This window comes from Myodes glareolus, chromosome 12 (assembly GCF_982192425.1).
Source record: "Myodes glareolus chromosome 12, mMyoGla1.1, whole genome shotgun sequence".
Classification (NCBI taxonomy): domain Eukaryota; kingdom Metazoa; phylum Chordata; class Mammalia; order Rodentia; family Cricetidae; genus Myodes; species Myodes glareolus.
The window spans coordinates 41,345,121-41,371,610 of record NC_142037.1 but is presented as its reverse complement, the minus strand read 5'-3'; the positions used below and the strand labels follow the sequence as shown (position 1 = coordinate 41,371,610).

Genomic DNA, 26,490 nt, shown 5'->3' with positions numbered 1-26,490 from the left:
GTTAGGAAGATCCATCTTTAATCTGGGTCACATCTTCTGGTGACAGACTATATGAAGGACATGGAAGAAGGAAACTCTCTCTCTGTCTCTCTCTCTCTCTGATTGCTCTCACTCTTTCTGGCAAGCCAGTTCCTTCTTGGCATTAGATACTACAGCTTTGGGATTCTGGCTTACACTGATGACCAGCTGAGACATTCAGTCCCATGGTCTAAACAACTATGGGATTCTTGGACCTTCTGTTAGTGGACAGCCATTGTTGGACTAGCTGGACCACCACCTGGAAGCCATTCTAATAAATTTCCTTACTATATCTATACATAGATTCATTCTATCGGTTCTGTTTCTCTTGAGACCCTGACTGATACAGTCCCTAAGGGTTGTCACTACCGTGAGGTGGTAAGACCTTGAGGAATGTTGCTTCCTGGGTGGTGTTCAGGTCACTGGGAACATGTCCTTGAGAGGGTTGTGAAACCCTGGTCCTCTCCACTTTTGTTTCTTGGCTCTTCAGAGAATGGCTTAGCTCCACCTTGTGCTCCCACCGCAGGCTCAAAGTCACACAGCCACCAACCACAGGCTGGAATCTCTAAAGCAATACACCCAAGTAAACATTTTCTCAGTATCAATTGACTGAGGTTATTTGTTATAATGACAGAAAACTAATGAATACAGCATCAGAAGAGAATGATTAACTTTTAGGTGATTATTTCAACCATGCAGGAAAAGGTTTAAAAGTTTAGCAGGGCAAATTAAAATAAAAACATGATTTTTGAAAAGTGTTTTGCAGTTCTAAAGATTCAAATTGTTAGTAATCTTTTCATGGTGAAGGGGGTTGTAAAACACAATATTTACCTGTTAGTATGCCAGCTTCTCTATTGGGATTCTTCACAAAAGAAGTGAAAGTCACATGCTTTAATTTAATTAAATTTTAAGTGAAAGTCACTTTAATTTAAGTGAAAGTCACATGTTTTTAATTTATCATGTTTTCATTTATATGTAAGTGTGTGCATGTATGCATGTATGTACATGTGCATACAGGTGTCAGTGGAGGCCAGAAATGGTGTCAGATCCCCAGGAGCTGGAATTACAGGTAGTTGTAAGCCTGGGCAATGGGAACTAAACCTGGGTCCTCTGCAAGAGTAGGAAGTGCTCTTAAACTCTGAGTCATCTCTCCAGCCTGAAACATGCTTCTTTTGTCCTATTTGATTTGATTATGTATCTACATATAAACATACTGTATATGTGTGTGTGTGTGTGTGTGTTTAAACTATATATATGCATGTGTGTATGTGTATTTACATAGGTGCTTGGATAGATTATTGTTAGATAATTATAGGTAGGTGGATTGATAGATACATAGAGAGAGAGAGAGAGATAATAGAGAAATAGATAAATGACAGAGAATAAAGTGTGGTAAGATGTTAGCATTTGGAAACTATGGGCAAATAGCACCTAATAGTTCCTTGTACTATTATTGTAACTTTCCATTTAAAAAGTAGTTTCCATCCTGGGTGGTGGTGGTACATGCCTTTAATTCCAGTAATTGGAGGCCAGAGACAGGTGGATCTCTGTGAGTTCTAGGCCAACTTGGTCTATAGAGTGAGTTTCAGGACAGACTTCAAAGCTACAGAGACCCTGTCTTGAAAAACAAAACAAAAAACCCAAAACAACACACACACACACACACACACACACACACACACACACACACGAAGAGCTGTGGAAAATGGCCTTTAATCTAACTCATAGTTTTATAGTAGTGAGACACAATCGCTCCTGGCATCACCGCTCTACTCCCGAGAGAACGTTGAGCACCAAAGACACTCCACATGGAGCTTGTCTTCTTCCTGGCAGAACTGGCCTTTGGGCAAAGAAAAAGCCCATACCTCAACCACTGACAGAATTACAGAATATCCGTAAATGGATAAAAGCAGGATTGTCTTATCTTGCCAAGACAGGGTGAGAGAGTCCTAAAAGGTTTCTTGCTTTTGAAAAATGGCATGTCAGTTACATCAGGCCTTAGCCAAAGTTGGTTGACTCAACATTGCATACAAGACTTTGGGTGATTGCCCAGGTATTCAGTTGTCTCTTCCATTCGTTGCACATTTCGGGAGTTTCCCGCTTGTACTTCCGGGCAGATACCCCAACAAGCAGGCCCCTCATGCTACACACACACACAAACCCCAGCAGTTTCTTCTGATCCCAGAGCTCTTCCCATCTTCTGAAGAGGTTATGAAAGTGGCTTCCTCAGTTTACTAAATGGAAATAAATAAAATGCCTGTCTCTGGGCCTTGCAGTGATTAAATCAAATAATGCAAGTAAAGGTTCACCATGTTACAAGATAAAAACTATATTGGTCAGGTTGTAAATAATTGAAAGTTGCTAGTTTAAATAGGAGGTCACCTATTAAAGACCCGTAAAGAATTTGCAGACGATCAGAGAGTGCCAAAGGCATGCAACAAAATCTAGACTCACAAACGAAACCAAACTGTGCCAGCTAAAGAAAGGGCCTGCAAAATAGCAGCTGTCTCTGCCTGGGCTGCTGTGGTCAGTCTGCTCTCCCCTCCCCTGCAGCCTCTTTGCGGAGACCTCATGTCAAATCAAAGTTCCGCATGAGTTCATCTAAGAAGGGAAGCTTAAGGCTCCTCTCACCCTAGTCAGGGGAAATAGGCTTTGGTAAGGGGAAGTCATGCCGGCGGGTGGTTGGATGGGGGCAGAGGGGCCCTACAGCTTCAGCTGTCATAGCCCAGCTTCTAAGCTGCTTCTCGGACTTAAATCCCAAACAGAAAAATCCCTTCTTGCAATAAAACAAACATCTTCTGTAGCAACAAAAACTTTCCCCCTCTCCCTAAAACGGAAAGCCCAAAGTCACAGCAATCCCTGGGTCCTTGCCCGCATCTGGTGGCTGGTCTACTCCTCTTCTAGATTAGTCATATCTTATCTTGACATCTTGAAACCTGTGGCCTAAATTAAAAATCTAACCAAAAAAGCACCACATAAAAAAAAATGTGGGGGTGGCAGTGGGAGGAAAGAGGAGGGGAGAGAGGGGAGAAATGTGTACCCAACAGATGGGCGCGACAGATGAAGACACTGGTGGAATGTTTATCGGCCAAGAGTTAAAACAACACTTTACAGGGGCAAGGTCAGAGCTAAACATTACCAGCATAGACTTTCGAGACTATAATGATGAATCAGAAGTGCTACAAAATGCTTCAATTATAATCAACTTTGGCTGTAGATTTAACAGTTACAGTTCTGAGCAGCCTTGCCCCCTGAGTTGCCCCTGTGGTCATCCGAACTGCAAGTTAATGTTACTAAATTACTCAACTGTCACCATTCCACATAAAGAAGCAACGAGGGCCAGTGCTGGGGCTGTCCCTACCGAAGCCCGGAGCTTTCCTCCCCCAGCTGCTGGGGACTGAAGGAAAGGCTTGTTTCCAGTTCCCGGTCTTGAAAGCCAGTAGATCATGATAATGCAGTTTCACCAAAGCAATCTCACTAATGGAAGCACTGTGAACTGCTTGTAAGTGTGTTCTGCATATTTCCAAGACGTCGACTCGGGGCTCCTACGGTGATTTGTGCTCCTCTGTTCCTAATGTCTTCCTAGGCACTGGCAGTTTCACATACTCAGTTCACAAAATGCTGTCCTTAAATCTGAGAAATATAAATCTTGGGGCAGTACAATCAGTCTTTTTGATTAGTAAGAGGGAAAATGTTTTTGGATATTTGTGTTTTTCCTCCCAAGTTCTGTTCCTCATATATTTCCTGTCCTTCATAACATATGGGTCATAAATGATGGCTGTGCTCCATGTGATTTGGGAGGGGGCCCCAACCTCCCCCTCTCTCTCTCATAAAGATTTGAGTATCCATGTGGGAAGCACAGTCTTCTGTGGGGTCTGCTGTGGCAGGGCAATATGACCTTGTAGCAAAGACTGGGGAGACAGAGAGAGAGAGAGAGAGAGAGAGAGAGAGAGAGAGAGAGAGAGAGCACACCTTGTGAGTTGGGGCTTCCTAGAGACTCAGGAATCTGCATAGAATGAACAGGAGCAGAAGTCAGGCCAAAGCCCCCTCCCCCCATACCATTTGCTCTTGAATTCTTCCCCCAGTTGCCTTTCATCCCGTCTCAAAATAGATCATTTTGTACAACTGCCAATGCTGTCATCATTTTCCAGCGTTCTTTCTTTTGAGTGTGTATGTCGGGGGCAGGGGTGGGGAAGGGAGGTGGGGGTGTCTCTATTTTCTGAGCCATGTTTTCCCCTTATTTGTGTGTTACTTGACAATTTTGGAGCAAATTCTCTAAAACCTTCTTGGGAAAGTGTGCGTATGCGGTTGATTATGACGATCTTATATGGTTGAAACATAATTTCATCACTAAATCTTTGTTGGTAGTTAGGGTGAGGCTAGATCTCCAGGTTGGAAGCTGTGTCTACAGAATGTCAAAAGCAATGGGCTGCTATCTCCTGCCTCCAATGGGTTGTTACAAACTAAAATAGCAGTTTTTCCCTCATCTTTTATTGATGACCTGTTCTTCGACCTTGTCCTTCCCCAGGATGTTAGCGTTTTCTCGAGGTAGATTTCTTTATTTATGGTGCTATGTAAACGGACGAGAGTAATAAAGGTACCCGGAGCTGTCTCTTGAATCCCCTCTGTTCTATTTATTTAGGTCTTTATCTCCATGCAGGAAGTTTGAGCAAACTGCACAGTGATCCTCAATTGTTCCTGTACATTACAGAGTGAGCCACTAAAAGTCTCTGTGGCTTCTTCCAATGGCATTTCAAAGATGGAACAGTGATCAGATTTTCCCGTCTACCAAAACAAACACAACCCAAAGAAACAAAACAAGGCAGTTCTGAAAGAATGCTGTGTAGACCTCCATTCAGCACGGAAGTGCTAGGCAACCATCCCTGAGCACAGGGACAAAGCAGAGATGATGAGATGATGTACTACCAATGGTCCAGCTTGCAGGGGTCAGCAGTGGCTGCAGGGTACACACTCAATGCTTTAAAAATTCTTTTATTCAGCTGTGACCAGAGTAAGACGTAAGTGTCAAAGTATAGTCAAGACTTTATATCAAAAACTGGAAAGAGAAAGACAGAAGTGAAAGGAACATTCTGTTCATTGGCTGGAAGGCTCGGTATTATCAGAAAAGCAATTTCTTAAAAATTAATGCACAGGGTCAATGTAACTCTAAAATCTAAGCAGGGTAGGTTTTTTTTTCTTGTTTGCAGAAATTAACAAGCTGCTTCTAAAAGTCATATGAACTACAAAGAAGCTAAAGTGCCCAAAACCAATTTTACAAAAGAACACAATTGAAAGACATTTTTGATCTTAAACCTTATACTAGTTATCATAAAGTGAAAAAAAATAAACATGTTTGTCCATGAGGCAGATATATATGTCATATTGGTGTTAAACAGTTCCTCTATCACTTGGTTTAAACACTCAACATTTTAAGCTTTTCCTGTAGGTGTGAAAGATATATCACTATTTTTTCTTTGTTATGTTAGGATTTTGCTCCACAGTCCAGGTTAGCTTTGAATTCCTGATCCTCCTGCTTCTGCCTCCCAAGTGCTGGGTTGAAAGGCGTGAACAACCACACCCCGGATCATAGAAAATCTTAAAGACCCTTGATAGACACACACTTAAGAGACAAAGTACAAGGTATAAGGTAAAGCTTGGGTAAAACTGACTTCACACAAATTAAAGACGCTTGGGTCTTCAGGGTTTTTTATTATATTTATTTATTTTGTATATGGAGATGCAGCTTCAGGAACTGAGTCTCACAGTGAATTCAGGAAGTCAAAGAATTCACACTCAGATTGCCAAGCATAGAAGCAAGCACCTCTACACACTGAGCCATCTCACTGAGCCAAGGCCTTTTGATTCTCAAAAAGATCCTGGTAAGAAAATGAAAAGCAAGCTACAGACAGAAATAATATTCTTAGAGCCCATATCTGATGAGGATTTATACCTAGACTATACAAGACAATCTAATGAAAAAGAAATCTGAGGCTATCCTGGGATACGTAGCAAGATCTTGTCATAACAAGTGACAGCAATAAATAAATAAAAACATTTATAGGAATACCTTAAAATGTTGAAGTCACCAGTGTTAGAAGAATTGCTTATTGTAAAACAGGGCTTGTCTTGTCTCGCTCAAAACATAAGCCTTTGGCCAAGTTCTTTCACCAAAACAAGAGTCCTTAAGACATAAAAATGACAGCGACCAACAGTGAGTCACCTGAATGTTCCCTTTCTCCCAGAAGGGAACCTTTCAGTCTCCTGTTTGAATGGTATGCATGACTACTGATGGGCTGAGGAATCCACACGGAGTACCACTGTTCCCACACGGGGTACCACTGTTCCCACACGGGGTACCACTGTTCCCACACGGAGTACCACTGTTCCCACACGGAGTACCACTGTTCCCACATGGGGTACCACTGTTCCCACACGGGGTACCACTGTTCCCACACGGGGTACCACTGTTCCCACATGGAATACCACTGCTCCATCACTGTTCTGTAAGCAAGCCCCTGCATTCCATTCTGGGTACTCGCTCCTGTCCTTTGTAGAATCTGATGTCCCTCTATAGAGGGAGACAAGGCTAAGCTGGCAGGGTGGATTAGGAGACAAGGTAGTTAGTTACGTTGTGTATTCACCAGGTGATTTGGTGACAGATGATATATATATATATATATATATATATATATATCTCCAACAGGCCTGTGGGGATGACTCTATTGGCAAATTGTTCACCTTGAAAGCATAAGAACTAGACTAGAATTCATTTTCCAGAACCCATGTTAAAAAATAAAACCAGACTTGTGTGTTTCTATTTCTAGCACTGGGAGGCAGACTCACCGACCAGTCTCTCTCCTACTTGGAAAGCTCCAAGTTCGATGAGAGACCCTGTCTCAAATAAGAAGAGGGGGCAGTGGCAGGATGGACAACACATAAGGACACACAAGGTTATCCTCTGGCCTCCATGACAATGCACACATACACCACAAACATGCAAACACGCACACTCTCTAGGCGATAACTAGTGAGCTGGGGTAGAGCTCAGTTAGTAGAGCGCTTGTCTAACACGCTGGGGATGGGTTTGCTCTCCAGCACTGCATGCATTGGACATAATAGTGCATGCTTGAAATCCCAGTACCTAAGAAGTGGAGACAGAAGGACTACAAGGTCAAGAACATGCTTGGCTAAATAGCGAGTTCATGGCTGGCTTAGAGTCCTAAGACCCTGTCTCAAAAAGGAGACAGCCATAAACTTCCATTTTACTTATTGTTTCCTCAATGCAGATGAAATGGATGGTCCACAGATCCACTTGTGACCACAAGACAGACAAAAGTCACTGCAGCAAAGGTTCTCCACCTTCCTAATGTTGTGTCCCTTTAATGTGTTTCCTCATGTCATGGTGACCCCCCCAACCATAAAATTGGTTCGTTGCTACTTCCTAACTGTAATTTTTCTACAGTTATGAATCATAATGTAAATATCCGATATATGGGATATCAGATATGGAACCCTAAAGGGGTTATGACTTCTGAGTAGAAAGGCAATCTTCTGCATATCTGAACTGATGTCAGCAATCATCCTCTACTTCAATCAAAGCAGTGCTTACTGAAGCCCCTCCTTGCTCCATTGCATTACTTACTGATGAAGACATCTCTACTTCATGCATGCCTCCTTCTGCATGCACTGAAACTGTCCCCAATCCTTTCCCCACTCTCTGCTTCCCATCCACCACGACAGCCTCTGCTGCAGACTTTTGCTACCATGGCCCAGGGTCTTGGAAGCCAGAAACTCTGGACTGAGAGTTCTGAACTGTGAAAAAAAAATCCCTCTAAGTTGGTTCTTGTTGGTTTTTCTTTCACTCCAGCCCCACATTGGAACACCAAAATGTTTGTGGTGGTTGTTTTCACTCTTCACTCTTTTAGGGGAGCCTGCCACCCAACTCCCAAATAAATCATACACAGAGAGACTTATTTTTACTTATAAATGCCCAGCCTTAGCTTGGCTTATTGCTAGCCTGCTTTTCTTAATTTAAATTATCCCATCCACCTTTTGCCTCCTGGTTTTTTCCTTTTCTTATTTCTGTACATCTTCCTTTCACTCCTACTCCATGGCTGGCCATGTGACTGGGTGGCTGGCACCTTGCATCCTCCTCTCCTTGTTCTCTCTGACTCCTTCCTCTATCTTGCCCTTTCCTCCCAGATTTCTCCTTATGTTTATACTCTGCCTGTCAGCCCGGTCTATCCTTTGTCCTGCCTCGCTATTGGCCATTCAGCTCTTTATTAGACCATCAGGTGTTTTAGGCAGGCAAAGAATCACACAGCTTCACAGAGTTAAACAAATACAACATTAAGGAAGGCAGCACACCTTTGCATCATTACAACAAATGTTCCACAGCATAAACAAATGTAACACACCTTAAAACAATATTCCAAAACAGTTATGTCAGATATCCTGTTCCAGTGATGAGAAAAGTCCAACAATATCCCAGGCAATACAGTGAGACCGGGTTTCAAAAGAAAAACAGCCACAGAGAGAAAGCAGAGGAATGGACTTGGACTCTGCAATTTTGGGTGCAATTTCAAAGGCATGACCCCTGTGACCTACTTCTTCCTGCTAAGCCTCCCTTCCTGATATTTCTACCACCTCACAAAATAGCATCAATAGGGAGCAAAGATTCAACTTAGTTGCCAAGGAGGGCATTTGTGTTCAAACCATAACACCCAGGATGGTCTCAAACTCGTGGCAAGATTATGACCCAAGACACCGGAGTTCTGAGAACTCTGGACATGTGCCCCCCTCACCACCACCACCAGGCGTCTGCTCTTTCATTACCAGATTCTAAAATGTCCCTGTGCTCTTTCTTCACGTACCACCTCCTCTGCTGTTGTCTTTGTGTTTCTCTGTATGTGTGGAATTCTTCCGGTGGGGATTTGGAAGAAGAGGAAATAAGGACGTAACAAATCTACCAGGCTTAACTGCCAATCCTTCCGTTGTCGCCCTGGGCTACACAGTCCCCTCTGAAGTGTATAAAATGCATAGCATCCTGGTGCTCCTCGCCTGAAATGTGGTTTTGCTACAAAAGGGAAACAGGGCTCTCTAGGACTTGAAAGGGATCATCTCTCCATGGAATGAATGTGATCGAGGAAGAGCCCATCATTACCTTACCCCTCACCGTTTCCCTGGGAACTCTGAGGGGCAGCGGTCAAGGCTGGTACAGCTGTACTATAGCTTTGTGCGTCTTACATGTGAAAAGAGAATTAACCATTGTTTGAGGCTGGAGAGAAGGCTCAGTAAGATCTGAGTTCAGATCCTTAGTAAAAGCTAGCCATGAAGGCATGGATCTACGACCCCAGCACTAGGCAGACGACAGAAACCCGATGGATCCCAGGAGCTTGCTGGCTGGGCAGCTTAGACCAAAAAGGGTTCAGTGAGACACTCTGTCTCAAAAAGTCAGATGAAGTTGTTGAGGAATCCATCCAGATGTCAACCTCTGGCCTCCCATGCATCTGTATGGGCACACACACACACACACACACACACACACACACACACACACACACCACAAGCAGGGAACTGTTTGTAGGGGTTTGTGCAAAGAAGTGGGAAGAGGGATGGAATAAGTCAATAATGAGTGTGTTGCATAAGATGGACAGTTTTGTTTTATTGTTTGAGCTGGCAAGGATTCTGATCAACCCTGTGATATGTTACCCACCCATTGCCTTCAACCTACCAAGCTTTCCTGAGATAAAGATCACGTCCCTTCCTAGAGCAATACACACCTATTATTGGTGGGAGTATTGTATCTTAGATCTGGGGCTGTGATAAAATACCACGAGGCCAGCTCTTTATACAACATTGATTTTCTCATCGTTCTAGAAGGTGAATTCCGAGGCCAGCATGCCAATGTGGTCAGCTTCTTTTCTTTAAAATGTTTCCTTTCAAACATTCATATCTGAGTGTTCGACCTTCACGTCTGTCTGTTTATCAATGTGTATGCAGCACCTGCGGAGGTCGGAAGAGTGATGGATCCCCTGGAACTGAATGTTGGTGTTACAGATGTTTGTGAGCCCTCGTGTGGGCGCTGGGAATAAAGCCCAGGTCCTCTGGAAGAGCAGCCGTCACTGCAGTGCACCGTCAGAGTTTCAGTGTGGTTCTCTAGGAAAAACCTAAAGGGTCCTTCCTCTCCTTGCGAGAACACTAGTATCGTCTCTCCTCATGGCCTCACCCTCATGACCTCATCATCTAAATCAACTTCCCAAAGTCTCATCTCCAAACACATTCTACTGGCATATAAGGAACCTCAACAGGTGAATTATGGACCCCAATATTCAGTTGTAACAGCTAGATAGGACTGACCCACTCAAGACAATAGAAGAGACATTCTGACTTCAGAGTTCATCAGGAGGTTGCTTGAGGTTCTTGTATCCATTCACAGATCCATCTTTCCCTCGACCACCCAGCTTCCTTCCAGGAGGGCTGATCCTTGGGGACCCTTTAACAAGTGTACCGGTTGCTATATTCTTTAAAGTCTGTCCCCTGGGGGAGCCAGATCAGAGACAATGCTGACCATCACCTTGCAGCTTAGAAGTTGCTTTTGACAGCTGTTTTCATGATTTTATTTAATCCCGTGAACAACACTGTGAGGCATGGTTAGTTTTCTGCTTTCAGGATAAGAGAACAGGATTTGAGAGAATGTTTGCCCAGGGCCACACAGCTTGTTAGATGCAGTGACATCAAGCTATAAAAGTATCTCTTGCGTTCAAAGAGACTGAAACTTTTGCTGGACCTCACAGCCAGTGTTATTAATACCTTGAGGTCACTTAAGACTTAAGACCGCTAGGGTACTGTGTACTCTGCCTATTTAATCTGCCTTTAAGAGGATAATGTAACAATGTTTCTTGCCTGGGTTTTCCCATGTAACCAACATCTATAATCTAAGCTAATGCATATTGTGAGGTATCCAACCGAGAAGCCTACTCAGACATGGGTTTAAGCCAATAGAAAGTCTTTATTAGTTGATTGGCGGTTACTTCTGATATTTGGGATCCCAATGTAACTCCGAGTTTTTCTCAGGGTGAGCTTTTATGAAGACAATATCCTGGGGTGACATATTTCAATTAGCAAGAACAGTTAGCCAAAATCAGAACTACAGAGGCCCCAGGGCAAGTTTAGTACATTTAGGGACTTTCCTAGAACTATGGACTTTGATGAATTAGGTCTTTGTTCTTGTTTTGGCAGGTGGTGTTGTCTACACGCTGACTTTTATGGCCAAAATGGTACTTCCATTATGGCATCATTTGTGCTAAGTTCTGGATCCTACTAGTTACCATGCACAGCAGTAATCTGAAGTCAAATACTTTTCTATGCCCCTGACCTATGAGCAACATATGTGTGTTTGTGTGTTGTGATAATCAATTATGGAAAACAGAACATCAGACAAAAGCAACCTTATAAAAAGAGCATCCTCTAGCTGTGTGATGGCACACCCCTTTAATCTATTCACTGGAGAGACAGAGATAGGCAGATCTCTGAGTTTGAGGCCACACTGCTGTACAGAGCAAGTTATAGGACAGCCAGGGCTACACAGAGAAATTCTGTCTCAAAAAAAATGTTGGATGCACCATATGGTTATTGCTTGATAGCATTATATTGTTTGTTATCTGGGTCAGTTGGAGTCAATGACTTCATCCCTTGTAAAGCACTATTCAAGATTCCTATAAAGTATTTCCCATTACTCCCCCCATGTGATGCTTCTGTGTTGTTCAGCGAAAGAGAGGGCAAAGCCCTTTGTTAGAGACACAGAGAGACACAGGCAGAGGGACACATTTCAGGCAGTCACAGGTTTAGAATCATACAACAGACAGGCATGGGGCAACAGAAGACAGAGGGGCAGAAGTAGAGAATTCAGATCCGGGCTCATTCTTCGTTAATGGCATTAAGGAAAAGTGCTTTTTAATTTATTTTTTTAACATGACCCCAGCACACCATTGGTGGCTCTGAAAGGGAGAAGGCTAAGGGTTGAATCTTGGTCTGGATTCTGGATGTTAGGAGGTAGGGTTCCCTGAACAAAATAAAATAAAAAGAAGCGAATAAGACAGCAGGCCTATGCCAAAAACTCCAGGTCAGAGAATCTGGTCCCCAGAGCTTGGTCCACTATGTTTTTCCTTTCTCTAACAAAGCTATGCTGTCAGTTCCAAAGGCACGCCAGCTTAGATGTCAGTACACTCTAGAGTTCCACCCCAAGGCCAGCAGCACTCGAAACATTAAAGAGACCAGCAGAATTTCAAAATGTTGGCTTCCCTAATGAGTTTTCAGGTTTTTCTCTCTGGGAGAGTAACAGGCGAAGCTGCTGCAAAGTCTTTCTAAGCAATAGGGCACACAGGACACAGAGATGCCAATAGTCTCCTTAGCAACCACCCGAAATCGAGTTGCTCTAAGATGAAATCCTGATCTCTATTCATGCAGCAGATCACATGGGGTCAGGTACTGTTTATCTCGCTGGCAGAAACCACCAGGCACTGGGATTTTAATTGCATCCTTATGATCAGAAAGGGGAGGGAAAAAAAAGGAGAGGGGAAAGGGGGAAGAGGAGACAAACAGGAGAAATGAGAGCAATTACTAATAAGCATGAGGAAACATAAAACATTTAGCTAGCTTCTTTGAAGCCTGTACTTTCGTATCATGGGCTTCAGAAGTCAACACACACACACACACACACACCCTTCACGGCTTCAGACGCTGGCTGCTCTTCATTATAATTCAAAATTTACTAACCGAGCTCATTATGTGAGCACTGGTTTGGTTCTGAAAGACTTTTAAGCCACGCAGTCATTTGACAATTATAGGTTTGCTGCCCGCAGCATTGCTCTTGGAGCGATCTTGTCTCCAAAAGACTAATACTGAGCAGTCCTGGAAGCAAACTGGAACGAAGGGCTGTAAACCAATGCTTGCCCTTTTCATTAAACAGCCTTGCCGGGAGAGCAGGTGGTGCCCGGTCATAGAACCAACTCCGGAGCCCTCAACAGATGGGGGTGGCTAGATGATGTTTTCTGAACATTATTTCATTTGTTAATTGGACAAACAGTTATTGATATGTTTGTGATATTTATTTATATCAGGCTTATTAGGGCTCAAAGGCACTGATACACAGAGGTGTATAATTCATTAATAAAATTTCTCTACCAATAAATAGTCTGACTATATTGTTGAGCCACATATATGGGCATTTACAAGATTACAGAGGTTACTGGTCGAATAGCACCCCCCCTTTTCTCATATGCACGAAGAGCAACACTTTTCTCAGTGGTCAATAAAGGAATGATTTTATAAAATTGACGAAGTTTCTTGTCTTACGAATCAATTTTTTCCTCCAGCCTTTGTAAAGAGTTGTTTTGAAAATCTGCCCTCTGAGAGAGGAAACATTTTGCCATTTTTAAGCAATAGCTTGGGCCGGGGAGATGACTTAGTGGATAAGGGTGCTTGCTCTGTAAGCATGAGGACCTGAGAGGGAATCCTCAACACCTTTGTAAAATTGGAGCCTGGTCATGTAAGTTTGTAACCCCAGCACTAGGGGGCAGAAGACAGAGGAATCTCCTGAGCTCACTAACCAGCCAGCCAGCCTGGACAAAATGGCAAACTTCTAGTTCAGTGAGAGACCCCGTCTCAAGGGAATACGGTGAAGAGCAATAGAGGAAGATGCTTGATAGCCTTTGCTGTGGTCTCCATAGAAGAAGATGCTTGATATCCTTTGCTGTGGTCTCCATAGAAGAAGATGCTTGATATCCTTTGCTGTGGTCTCCGTAGAGGAAGATGCTTGATATCCTTTGCTGTGGTCTCCGTAGAGGAAGATGCTTGATATCCTTTGCTGTGGTCTCCGTAGAGGAAGATGCTTGATATCCTTTGCTGTGGTCTCCATATTCACATATGCCCTTATTGGCCTGCACACCTGAACATTCGTAGGCGTGCATCACACATGTATAACACACACACACAATAACAAAAGCTTTAGCTTCTCCTTTCCTGCGTGCTAAATGAAGCTCTCCACCGAGACAGGCATCCAGAGGTAACGAGCCTCACCAACAAAGAACGGGGTTAGCCAGGATGGCAATGCGCTGTGTTTCGTCTTCCCTCTTGCCTTAGCCCCCTGTCATTTTCTTCTTCCCATTTTTCTCCCTTCATGCCCAAGGGCCTATTAGTGAAACTTAAAAAGATTAAAAGATTCTAGCTCCGTGGCTGGTGGCAATCGGCAGTGAATTTTGACTTCATCATCATTGCTGGACCGCTGCCATCTTCCCCAGCGTGCCCCAAGGGTTACTGTCAGAGACATAACTGGGAAGATGCACAGTCAGTTCTTGACAAGCTGTCATCAGAGCTCTCTGTTTCTAAAATGGTGTGAAATTTCCCGGTGCTTTGCGGAGTGGTTTGGAAAGAGAGCGGTGGCATCATCAGGAGGGGATGTGTGGCAGGCTGTCAGCGGCAGCAGTGGGGGCTTGAGAAATGTGGACATCCTGCTACTCCGGTTTTAAGTAAATAGACTCCTGATCAGGAGATAATGTTCCCCCCACTCTCTCTGGCATCTGTTTCTCTGTGCAAAGTTGCAGGATACCGTACTGGTGATTGTGAGAAGGTGCAGAAACTGTCCGTGGAAAACGGTTCTACCCACTCAGAAATTGGTTTAAAGAAACGTAAACCGTTAGAGTAGCGGAGAAGGTAAAACTTGGTTTGTTTGTTTCCCTGCTCTGCAACCAGGGCAGAGAATGTTGACTCAAAATGAACCGGGCAAATGAATGTGTGAACAAACTGTCCCGCTCTGTCCCCTGTTATAGATGGGAAACTGAACCCGAAGGACGAATGTCAACCTCAAGTGTCACAGAAGTTGAGTTAGGAGAGAGATTGACCTCTCCATGGGCAGAGGGTTCACCTGGAGATGGTGCTTAGGTGTCGACTCTGGTTCGGAAGCCAGGCTAGGCTCTAAATTCCACATTTCAAGCAGATCGCTGAGGTAACATTACCATGTTAGTACAACTCTGGTTTGTTTGGGGATTTATTATTTTTATCATTATTATTGTCATACTTTAATTCCTATTACTGTGACCATGACCAAGCGTAACTTGAAGGTGAAAGGGTTTCTTTGGCTTATATGTCCTAACGACAGTCCATCACTGAGAGAAATCACAGCAGGAACAGTGGCAAGACCTAATGGTGTGGGAGGTCCTTCGGTCTAGGTGTTGCTTTTATTGGTTAATAAATAAAGAAACTGCCTTGGTCTGTTGATAGGGCAGAACTTAGGTAGGTGTGGGGGAACTGGACTGAATGCTGGGAGAAAGAAGGTGGAGAGAGAGAGAGAGACGCCATGGAGCCGCCGCTGGAGACAGACGTGCTGAAACTTTGCTAGTAGGCCACAACTGCGTGGTGATGTACAGATTAATAGAAATGGGTTAAATTCAGATGTAAGAGTTAGCCAATAAGAAGCTAAAACTAATGGGCCAAGCAGTGATTTAATTAATACAGTTTCTGTGTGATTATTTCGGGGCTGAGCAGTCAGGAACTAAATAGTGCCCTCCTGCAACAACCTAAGGAAAACACTGTTTAATATCTTGCTCCTGTCAACTTTCTTAAATACAATTCAAGATCAACTGTCCAGGGTTAGTGCTGCCCCAGTTGACCGGGCCCTCCGATGTCATCAATAGAGACAAAGCCCCAAAGATACATCCAATGGCCAATCTAAGGGAGGCAATTTTTTTTTCTTTGATTTAATGAAGTTTTATTTTTCCAAATGTACAGCTGATTGAACCTGTTCATGCATCTTCACCAGCAGCTGGGGCATCACCACCCTTGTGTTTCTGGTGTAAATTACTTGGGCTTTGTGCTTTGAAACCAGCTCGATAAGCCCTTTCCTAAGGAGCTCCTGAAGGGCTGCCCTGGCCAGGGAACTGCGAATCTTCAGTCTCTCAGAGACCACAGCTGGAGTAATAAGTTTATAGTTGGGAACTTCCTTACAGAGTTTGTCGTATGTAGCCTTGTCAAACAGGACTAGGTTGTTGAGCTTGTCCCGAACTTTGCCTTTGGACCCCTTCTTCTTTTTGGCCTTGCCACCAGATTTATTTACTGGGTCTTTGCCTTTTTTTGGCCGACTTTCTGGCATCTTTCTTCTTCTTGTCATCCTTGGGCGGCATGATGAAGTTTGGAGAGTGGGAGGCAAATCTTCAATTAAGGTTCTCTCTTTCCAGGTACTTCAAGCTGACAACCAATTTTAGCCATCAAAACCAGTATTTATTCATCATACAAAGGTTTCATTATGACATCTACATGCATGTATACAGCATTCTGATTCTACTCACCCTGTCTGCCATCCCTTCTCTGATCTCCCTCTCACCTCAGCTGCTCCTCTTCTTCCCAAATAGTCTTCCTCATACTTTCCCTTCCTCCTCCTCTTCTTAAAAGCTCTTGTTTTGTTTTGTGTTTTTTTCAGGACAGGATTTCCCTGTGTAGCCCTGGCTGTCCTGAAACTCTCTCTGTAGACAAGGCTGGCCTCAAACACACAAGATTGGTCTACCTCTGCCTCCCATGTTCTGGGATTAAAGGTGCCACCATGACTGCCTGGAAATTTATTTTATTTGTGTGTGTGTGTGTGTGTGTGTGTGTGTGTGTGTGTCTGTCTGTCTGTCTGTCTGTCTGTCTGTTTCTGTGTGTGTCTGAGTGGGGTAAGTGCATCTGAGTACAATGCACACAGTGGCCAATAGAGGGCATCAGATGGTTGTGAGGATCTGCACTCTGGTCTTCATAGAGCATAGCAAATGCGTTTTCCTCTGAGTCAGCTCTCCAGCTCAGTTATGTTATGGTATGTTATGTTGTTTTGTTTTGTTTTGTTGAGACAGGGTTTCTCTGTCCTGGCTGTCCTGAAACTCACTCTGTAAACCAGGCTGGCCTCAAACTCACAGCGATCGGACTGCCTCTGCCTCCCGAGTGCTGGGATTAAAGATGTGTGCCACCCCAATTCTGTTCATTTCTAACATAGCCTCAGTGCCTGATAATGTATATAGGGACAGAAAATGTGACTTATATAGAAGATGGAGTTTTATTCAATCATAAAGACAAACAAAATTATACCTTTTTCAGGAAAATAGACGAAACTGGAGATCATCAGATAAACAAATATTTTATGTTTTCCCTCATGTGTGGGATCTTGATTCCAAAAGAAGAGGGCCAGAGGGGCAGCTAAGTGGTACGTGCTGCTCTCACAGAGAACCCAAATTCGGGAGTCAGTGCCATGTAACAAGCTGGGTGTTTTGCTCAACCCTGCAACCCCAGCCCTGAGGAGACTGGAGACAGGGGCATTATGGGGGATTATTGATTTCTATCTTAGCTGAAAAAAAAAATAAATCCTCTAGGTTCAAGGAGAGACCCTTCCATAAAGGAGGAAGTGGAGTGTGGGAGAGAACACTTGATACCCTTCTCTGGCCCCCACACAAATGTATACACTTACATACATGTGCACATGTATGTACACACACATTCACACACAAATTTTAAAATCAAATGTAACAGAATGTTCCTATGGTAATGGCATATTTCATTTTATTACAGCAGGGATTATTGCATTACAATGATTGTTTGAGGACTTTATACTAAATGATCTGACTTATTTAGCTACTAAAAGGCATTGTTAAAAGGAGTCTTAATCTGTTTTCATTTATCAATATGTCATTCTTTCCAAGCTCAGCCAAGCTTTGGCTGATTCAAGTCCCTCTGGCTAGATAATCCTAAGAGCGAGAACGTTTATTTTCTTAGATGCAGTTGTTTTGTTTTATGGGGACCCAGAATTTGAGAGGGAGGGGTAAAATTGTGGTACCAAATATTAAATATTTTTTTTTTAAAAAAAACCTTTAAAAAGAAATTTTTGCAGGCAGAGGTGACTATAGGGACTCATAGCTAGTCAAACACAGAGGAGGAGGGACTGATGAATGCCCAGCCACAAACAGGACATCTACATCACCACCTCCAAGGCTCAGGGGACATTGTGGTAAAAAGAGGAAGGAGCCAGGTGGTGGTGGCACACACCTTAATCCCAGCACTCAGGAGGCAGAGGCAGGCTGATTTCTGAGTTCTGAGCCAGCCTGGTCTGCATGAGAAGGAACGTAAGAGCCCAAGGAAGGTTCTGGGGGAGGGGGCACTGTGAAATGTTGACTTCCAGGCTGGGTGGATGTGACTGCCATTTTCTTGAACTCAAGTAGCTATAACTACCTGCACAAGAGCTCTACATGTTTGCACCTGCCAACACCTATGATAGATGTGAAAAGGGATCCTGAGGTCCTACTACTTACTCCCTTAGGATTTATTTATAGGCCATGGTTGGAAGAGGGAGATGTTTTCTTCACTGGGGTGGCCATTCGTGCCCCGTGCTTCTGTAAGTAACCTAGTGAAACACAGCGGACTCCACACTCACAAACAGACATGAGAGTAGAATGTCAAGGTGGGTAAAGGAAAGGGATCTTCAGGAGTTTCAGGGGGAACAAGAGAGGTGAAGGGGACCCTGCAGATCTCCAGGCAGGGAAGCAAACCTCAAAGAGGTGAGAATAAAAACTCAGAATGACTTTATCAACCTGGATCAGGTTTGGGGAGTCTGATGCCAGGTGGTTTCACTGTCAGTATTTTTAAAGCCCAGTACAACTTGGGGAAAAGTTACCAGGCAACCATCATTCTCAGTTCCAGGTTTCCAGGCAACAATCGTTCCAGTTCCAGGTTTCCAGGCAACAATTGGTCGGGCTCCAGGTGCCCAATAAAATCTAAAACACAGCTACTCAGAAGCTTCTCTACAAAGTACGTGTGATCACGAGGGTTCGCCGAAAGGCCTAGAATCTAGTGTGGTCTCTGAGATAGCAATAGAGAATTCAGCAAGCTATAAAGTATATGTAGCCCCCAACGATGGGTTCTGTTAAGTGGGAGCTGAAAATAACAGTCCAGGGAGGAAGAGTCTAAGATAAACAGCCTGGGGAATTGGGGTGAGGTCTGCCGTATAGATGGTAAAAAGGTCATCAGGCCGTTAGCAATATCCAGTCCCGGCCTTCTGGGAGGAAACCAGGTAATCCCTCATTTGAGGAGAGGACCCTGCCTGTTTTAACATTCCTGATTTCCTGGTGCTCTGCGGGCACAAGGACCTCTGTGCCCCCAACAGGGAAGGTTGGTGACTAGGGTAAAATACACACATAAATAAAATGGCATCATGATACCCAATTATTATCTTTGAGAAATGTAAAAAAACACTCAGGAGTAACATTCTTGATGTCATGATATTCTCGATACTCTGATATTCTGACAAGAGAAACTGTTTCTGATACGTTAAGTGAAAATGGCAAATTATAAAATGGTGCTAACCCAATTTTGGGAAAAAAAGAGAAAATGTATCTCTGTGGAAGATAGAAAAATGAAAAGCGATTCTGTGAGAGTACAAGAAGGTGTTTCTACACACAGCAGTGCAGCCGCCACACTCGCTGTGCGAGCTTACACAAGTGCAAGCAGGCTCCCAGGCGGCTAACTGGGCTAATGGTTCGAAATCGAGCCCGACAGCCCCTTGCTCAATGTCACATATATTCTTTGCACATACTAAACTTTGTGACGTCCCTATAAGCCTCGATTTGCTGCTTGGAATCTGATCACTGTGAACCATTTTCTACAGTCCCACGCCAATGTCAACCCATCAGGAATGGGCACGGTTGCATCTCACATTTGTACAGGAGACAGATGGTAGGAACATCCTCTATTACAGCTTTTAAAACTGTAGTTCATGATCCCATATGGCATCACATAACTCAATGTTCAGGTCACAAAAAAGCGGCAATAGCAAAGCTCCGAACTTGCAACCAATCACTAAACATTCAGAAACTCAAACATGCAATGGACCCAAGGCGCTTGTGCTCAGCAGTGCTGCACGGTTCAGCTTCACTGCAGCCTTGGTTCTGAGCACACAATGTACACACACTGCACTCACCGTCACACCACAGTGCTGGCAAACGCTGCTGAAACACTTCGGCTTGGGTTCAAGACTCTTGTGTGTTAAGAAGTCCAATGGTTTTTCATATTTCTTTTACCACCCATACAAGTTTCTGTTCTTAGAGAAATATAATGGTTTAATAACAAAAGCCAACCTCTTAATATTTCCCTACCATCATTCCTCAGGATGTAAATATCAAAGTAGTGTTGCTTTGGGTTGTATTTTGTTAGCATGTCTGGTTAGAAAAGTTGTTGTTTGAATTTCTGACTTGAGTTTCATTAAAAAAAAATAGAACCATTGAGTGAATTTGATCTTGGGGTTGGGACAGTTTCCATAAGCTTCAGAGATAGCCCTAAACATACTCCTGTTATTTCGCGCTATATATTTATGTGAAATTGTGTTCCTCTGGCTTGATGCTTACAAAAATCAAACATTGATCAACTCGGAAAAATTCTGAAGATATTCTACATCTTGCAGTACCAAATATTCAGCCAAGATGCAGTCCTTCATGTAAACATAAACATTTTCATTTACCTCAGTATGCAGATTCCTTTCCTCTTTGACACGTGGTAAAATCATTTGCATATCGAAGAATTGTCTCAAAATAAGCCTCTTACAATTTACTATCGGTGACCGCTTGCTCTGTGCACCTCTTATCATGTGGGGTCACAGGAAAATTTCTTAGGCTTAAAGGTGTTGAGAGGGCTGAAGAGATGGTTCAGTGATGAACACTTGCTGCTCTTTTAGGGGACCCCAGTTTGGTCCCCGTGGAAGCATTGCAGCTAGGATAGAAAAGGATCCTGGCAGTCGGGGGCCAAGGAATATCATAAAGTCACTGTAAACACAGCAGCATACACCCCTGCTTCAGGGAAAGGTCTCCCCAATGTCACACCTCTGCTGCACTAGGGGAAGGGATTCCTCAGCAAACTTGGCACAGTTCTGCTGGGCTCTGCTCTGGCTCCTCCAGTGAAAGTTGTTAATTTTCTGCCCCAACTCTGGTGAAAGAAGGTTGTTGTACAAGCCTCATCCAAGAGATTGGGAAGGAGAAATCCAGAAGGGTGACAGTCTCTATCAGAGTAGAAAAAAAACAGCACCCAACTGATTTTCAGAATGGGAATTGGTCGAATTTCAATCCCTGAGTTTGGACAAACTCAGAGATTGGCTGGATTTCATGCTCAGGGATTGGCTGGTTTTTCTGCTCAGGGATTGGTTGCTTTTTTGTACTGAGTTGATCAAGGGCAGAGTGTGTCTCTTTGGCTCTGGTTTCGGGGCCAGGATGTGTTTCTTTCACTGGTCCTTTTTAACCTTCTGACTCTGGTTTCAGGACCAGGATGTATTTTGTTGACTTTGGTTTCCAGACCAAAGTGTGTTTCTTTGGCTCTGGTTTTAGGGTCAGAGTGTGTTTCTTTCATTGGCCCTTTTATTCTACACCCTTGTGAGTTGTTCATAATGGCCCATAACTCCAGCTCTGGAGGATTTGACACTCTCTTCTGGCCTCCACAGATCCCCGAATACACAAACACACAACACACATGCCATACTTAGTAAAAATAAAAATACATTAAAACAAAAATATTGAGAATAAAAAAAGTTTAAGAAGGCACATCCTAAAGGCAGGATAGCTCACACTTGTAATTTCAGCACTGGGGGGGGGGCTGAGGTGAAAGGATTGCCATGAATTAAATGTCAACCTGGGCTACACGGTCAGTTCCAGGTTGGTCTGGGGTAAACAGTGAAACTCTGTCTCATGAAACCAAACCAAATCTCACAAAGCTTTGCTTTATCTGAGCTAGCCTTCCTCTTTGCTCCTACAAATGGCACATTTTTGCTCAGTACTGAAGGCTGTCTGCATTTCTCTGCTGCCGTACTGTACGTTTTATGGCTGTTTTTAAATAAAGGCTCCCTATGTCATACATTCTTTTCTGGTGAATTTTTGTTGACAGTTGCCGATTGCTGTTGGTTTCTGCTCTGGGCCTCATGGGAGGACACTAAGCCTGATGGTTGAAATCCGAGGGCTTGACCTGAGGTACAAGGAGCTGCTTCCAAAGCTGCTTACTCACCTAGCTGACTCCTGAGAGGTAAACAGTGGACTCCTTTCCGCTGGGTCTTTTTTTCCTTTTTGATTTTTCTAGACAGGGTTTCTCTATGTAGCCCTGGCCATTCTGGAACTTGCTCTATAAACCAGGCTGCCTTCAAACTCAGTTCTGCCTGCCTCTGCCTCCTGAGTGCTGGGATTAGAGGTGTGAGCCACAAGTGCCTGGCTGGCTTTCCATCTGGTTTCTTAAACAAGTAGAGTCCTAGTAAGGATGTGCCAGGCTGTGGGAGTGCTGGAATGAGGGTCGGCTTCTCTGATAAACAGACCTCTCTCCTTTACTCAAGCGGCTGACAGGGCAGACCTCACCAACAGAGTCCTCCAACTCCATGATTTTCATCTGGTGATTGATGAGTTACACGGTAGTACTGTCTGTCCTCCTGGAATAAGCCAACCACAGAGACAAACCTTTTATCCTCAGAGCTGACAAACACACATATAACCTCAAACCCTGAATCTTTCCATCTGCAATCTATTTATCCACCAAGAAAAGTTCCAAGATCAAATCACCGTACTGAGACACCCACCTTCAAAGCTGGGGTCTTCCTCCCACTGTAAGAGCCCAAAGAAAATGACCTGAGAGAGAATCTGGCAGAAAGCCACCCTTTTATGACCTAGTCATGGAAGTCACATTGACATCACTTTCGCTGCATTCTGTTTGACGGGAATCGCTAGGCAGAGGGAACCTGGCACCTTCATATTTTGAAGAAAGGGATTGAGACATAATTTGAAACTGCCCGATGGCCTGCAGCTGTAACTCAGTTGGCAGAGGGCTTGCTGAGCATGCACCACATGAAGCAGACTCAGGGGCATGCCCGTAATTGCAGCATCCAGGATGCAGGGACAGGGGAATCAGGGGAGTCCAAAGTCAACCTCAGTCCCACATTGAGTTGTTGGAGGTCAACCTGGGCTACTCTCTCAAAGAATAAAAGGTAAAATCAATCAATCAAGGCACCCAGCGCATCAGGAAATAACAGGAAGATCTGACTGTGGATGTCCCTTCATTCTCCCGGCACGAGTACAGTTTTGTAGTCTTCAGTTTTTCCTTGCTTGGTGGAATTAAAAATAACACCGAGAGAGGTTCATCTCATTCAAACCGTGCTACGGCAGGTGCAATCTATTCGCTCTGTCTGCCTCCTCCTCCAAAGAGAGCCTACATAAATCCGTCCGGATAGGAAAGGGAATTTTAATCTTCACAGCTGTCTCCCTAGCGCCTGCCAACCTCTGCACAGAAGTCGGGACCATCAGACCTCCTTGGAAAGGCCTCAGTGATTTACCCTGTATGTTAAAAGGTGGCAGGGATTTGTATTTTCACTTCTATGAGATTCCAGGAAGGACGCTTCAAGCCCACAGTGATAATGAATATGTTGCGCCAAGATATTCACAACACTTATTTCCTTTCAGGACATGTTAAGAGAGGAGGAAAAAAATCGATTGAAAACAAATTTGCATTAGAGTTAAATGTTTAAGAAGTTCAATTATACCTCTTGTAAGACCTGCTGTCAATTCTTCCTCTGGGCTTTCAGTGGCTCCTGGACTTGTGGTTTACAAGGAAGATGCTTGACCCCAGGGAAAGCAATTAGCATTGCTTTCACAGGTCTGTGTTGGCTGCTCAAGGTCTGGGGAGGCTGGGAAGGATTGTAAAAGACTCACTGAAACAAAATCGATTTTCAGATATAATGTATGTATGCTCTCTGGACTTAGGTAACTTCTGAGTATCTTAGAGAGGAGAACAGAAGAACAAAAGAATCTAAAAAAGTGGTAACTGCTAAGGGCTTTCGCTCCTGCCATAGTTGAATCTCAGCCTCAAAACCAGAAAAAAAATAAATTGCAGTGGAGCAGAAATATTGCTAATTGCTGTCTCTTCTTGGGAGTCCTTCCATCCTGATCACTCCAGTCCTCCCAAGTGTAATGTGCATGTCCTGGTTCTGAGAGATTGCAAGGATGCGTCCAGATGGGCAATGAACTAAAGAATAAAGACATTTTAGCCCAGCCCCATTAATGACTGGCCACCAGTAAGCTGTCTGTGTCCATGGAATTAAATGTATAGTCTGACTGCAAGAATCTGGCATTCAATGGTCTCTGTTTAACAACCCCAGAAGAAAGATGATTCCTTCCCACCAGAGACTTGCCAGGTGAACGCCACAGAAATCCATTGTCTCCCGGCATAGAGTTTGGCAATCAACCAAATGAAGTTTCTGGGGCTTTTCCTAGTGGATGATCAAGAGATATTTTAGGGGGAAATAAACTAAATAAAAGACTGACCTTGTGATGGAGAGAGAAAGAAGGTCCAGGGAGTCAGAGATTCAGACTGAACCTCTTGTGGTTCTCTCTAGCATTTAGTGTGTGTGTGTGTGTGTGTGTGTGTGTGTGTGTGTGTGTGTGGTGTGTATGATGTGTATAATGTGTATGTGGTGTGGTGTATGTATATATGTGTGTGTGTGTGTGGTGTGTGTGGTGTGGCATGCTTTAAACATGTTTTAGCATACATTAATCACTCACATTTATGGTTTTCATTATGCCATGCTCAAAGGTATTTCAATCAGTCGTTCCCATCCACATTACCCTTTCCTGACCCTTCCCACTCCCACTAATCAAGATGAATTGTAAAAATACTTGTTTGGGGCTGGAGAGATAGCAGTTAAGAGCACTGACTTTTCTTTCAGAAGACCCAGGTTCAAGTCCCAGCACCCACAGGGCGGCTCACAACTGTCTATAACTCCAGTTCTAGGGGACCCAATACCTTCACACAGACATCCATGAAGGCAAAACATTTATTTAAAAATTTTAATGTGTATAGGTGTTTTACATTGCATGTATGTATGTCTGTACACTAGAAAGGGTACTGGAACCAGCAGCCTACTTCCACCAGCTAAGCCTCACTCGCTAAAGATCCCACAGCATCCCAAACAGCGTTCAAAAGATGAGAGTGTAGAGGACATTTCTGATTTAAGCCATTACAGCTACCACATTGCAAAGGAATGAAACCCAGAGGTTATGTTCCTCGTGCTGGGGGTGCTGAAGACCATAAGGGAAGTGCATTGTCTTTGCACTCCCAGTCCATCAAAGTCAAAGCGGAACCTGAGCACACTTGGAAATCTAGCGATCATTTTCCCAAAAACACAAGAAACAGGATACCCTAGAGATAGAATTGAAAAAATCCAGAAAATAGAAAAATGTACGATACAAGTAAACCAGACAAGAGTAATGGGCATGAAGAAGATGGGGAATGGGGTAAAGGGGGTAAGGGAAGAAAGGGAAGAGGAATGGAGGTGAGGAAGATAGGAAAGGAAGAGATCCAATGCCTGGAATTTGTTTAAAACACAGTCAAAAAGACTGTAAAAATAATTGTTTTTAGGGATGGAGAGATTGCTTGGTGCTTAAGAGCATTTGCTGCGCAATCATGAAGGCTGAGTTCAGATCCCAGGATGCACACACCAGGCGTCCCATACACACCTACGTCCCCAGTCCCCAGGGCAGGAGGAGAAAGGAGGATTGCTGGAGCTTTCTGGCCTCCAGTCTAGCTCAGGAACTGTGAAGTCCAAGTTTAGGGACTTGGACTTAGATGCCGCCTCAAAGAAACAACAGAGTATGGGAAAGGGTGCTGGATGCCTCTCCTGGCTTCCCCAGGCGCATATGCATTCACATCTGTACTCACGTGAGGTGAGCGGGCACACATACACCAATACACAGATAAGGGAACATGTCTCTTAAAAATCTATTTTAAAGCCTTCACCAAGGTGACGAATGATCTCTTTCTCTTTTACCTTTCCCTGCTGGCTGGAAAATGCACACATCGGTGATCTACCATGCACCCACAAGAGTGCGTTGGGACTGGTATATCAAGAAGCTGGAAGTTCCCCAGGCCCCCAACAGCCTCTGGGGCAGTCACCGTGACAGCTCAGTTGTTTACACCAGAGAGGTGCGTATGCTATGCCTGTAGAGTGATGGCAAGGTCTCTTCCCACAAGGGCCGAGCGGACATCACTCGTTCACCTCTGCCCTTCACCTGGATGAGACACCCTCCTGCCCCGCCCCTGCACTGTTTGTGTATTCGGTAGGAAGTTGAATAGGAAGCCTGGGTTTTAAAGATGGGAAGCCCTAGTTTTTGCTCTCAGGGAAATGTGGAGATGATTCCTCATTGATATTCAGCACGCACGGCTTCCCTGGCTGGGAAAACTGAACGTCAAGGAGGCTCCATCTGTTTAATATGGTATTTTAGGACTTACTGTTATTTGTAATTTCTATCTGGGCACTTTGATCAAGTGTTTCAGTACTGTTTCCTAACTCTAATTTCATTTTACGTAGAAAGTATGATTTAAATGTTTTGATAAATTATATATAGAAATAAATCGTATTTTATTACAGCAGTGACAAATTAAATTTTC

At 43.9% G+C, this 26,490-nt stretch overlaps 1 long non-coding RNA gene and 1 pseudogene across 1 annotated transcript; both read right to left on the bottom strand.

Moving 5' to 3' along the window:
- Positions 1 to 394: 394 nt before the first annotated feature.
- Positions 395 to 22,684, bottom strand: LOC125392177 (uncharacterized). The gene is made up of 3 exons (XR_015734645.1): positions 22,631 to 22,684; positions 22,373 to 22,483; positions 395 to 583 (listed from the first exon to the last, which is right to left on the bottom strand). It is a non-coding gene; the product is annotated as an uncharacterized LOC125392177 (long non-coding RNA).
- On the bottom strand, positions 15,734 to 16,285 carry LOC125392175 (small ribosomal subunit protein eS25 pseudogene; annotated as a pseudogene).
- Positions 22,685 to 26,490: the final 3,806 nt, after the last annotated feature.